General features: G+C 44.9%; 1 pseudogene; it reads right to left on the reverse strand.

Annotated features, from left to right (window-relative positions):
* Window positions 1–269: 269 nt before the first annotated feature.
* On the reverse strand, window positions 270–967 carry LOC144149519 (uncharacterized; annotated as a pseudogene).
* Between the last annotated feature and the right edge of the window lie 310 nt (window positions 968–1,277).

Here is a 1,277-nt window from a genome sequence, read left to right on the forward strand (position 1 = left end):
CAGATCTGCGGCGAGTTTTCAAATATTCAGATCCCTATAAATTTTTTGTTTTTTTTTTGACCAAACGTAAATGTGACGTGCAACACATGACATATTTTATGCTTACTCGCCTGTTTACTTTTAAATCAATATTTATTGCTTTTTGGTAATCCATTTTACATATATTGCTCAAGTGGCCAACGAAATATACTATAAACGACTTCGTTTCTTCAGGCTCTACCTTCCGAAATTTCCGGTAAGAGATACAGTTCCCCTAATATTTCGCAACCTCACCTGTTTGAGGCTGTCCAGCATTCAGCTGTGCCGCATACCGTTGATGCTTTCTCGAATGTAGCGATGAGGGACGATTTGTGCTCATGGTAGATGATATTAATCTGATTGACCAGCGACTTCCTGTTCATCACCGCTACCGGTAATTGCAGGGCGTTAATCAAGCACCGAAACTGTTCATTTTCAATGACCGATAAACACTGCATATTAGCTACGACGAAGATCACAATTACCTGCCTCAATTAGCGACCACGAAGATCACAACTAGGCGACTTTGTGACAGAGCCTTAGGTCGACTCGCTGCTGGAAGACTGCGTGCCTTTTCTTCTCCCCCGCGGTGGGACCATGCTCGGCTTTCCTCTTCTTTGAGTCGAATTCCTTAAAGGCAGCCGGGTGGTTTTTCTGCGCGCAACGAGAGTTTAAATTAAGTAAACTCATTTCAACTGCATCTGCATAGTTCAATATACCCAATAAAACAAACATGCGAAATCCATACCCGAAACCCGAATCCCAATGAAGATTAAACTAACCTCACATGCTTCCGCAGATTTGACGATGACATCTTGCTAGTAGAGAACTCTTTCTTGCAAATGCAGCACGACACCGTAATGTTTGCGCCGGTCGTCTTCAGCACCGAAACATATTCGCGGTAGGAAGGCCAAAACAACGTTTGCACTTGCTCTGTATCGACAGACATGGCTGCCAAACGTCTACAAAAAGGACGAGTTCGGAAGCCGAACTACAGCAAGCTGGGCAACACAGACGAAACAATCTTTTAATGTCAAGTTACTTTATTTTCGCCTACAATTCCGTCGCTTGACTACCCCGCGTAGTGAGAGAGAATGAGTAAAGGGGAGAGGTGGTGGCGGATCGGCAGAAGCCTCTTGTAGGATAGGGGAAACGGACGTGGGAGTACATAGGTTGGCTAGGTGGTTTTGAACGATACTCAAAAAAATTACACCATCTCCCCGTGCGGAACCCTGATGAGGATGCGAAGCATCGTGGCG

The sequence above is a fragment of the Haemaphysalis longicornis genome, unplaced genomic scaffold (genome assembly GCF_048455015.1).
Source record: "Haemaphysalis longicornis isolate Haplotype H1 unplaced genomic scaffold, Haemaphysalis longicornis Haplotype H1 scaffold_8, whole genome shotgun sequence".
In the NCBI taxonomy this organism is placed as follows: domain Eukaryota; kingdom Metazoa; phylum Arthropoda; class Arachnida; order Ixodida; family Ixodidae; genus Haemaphysalis; species Haemaphysalis longicornis.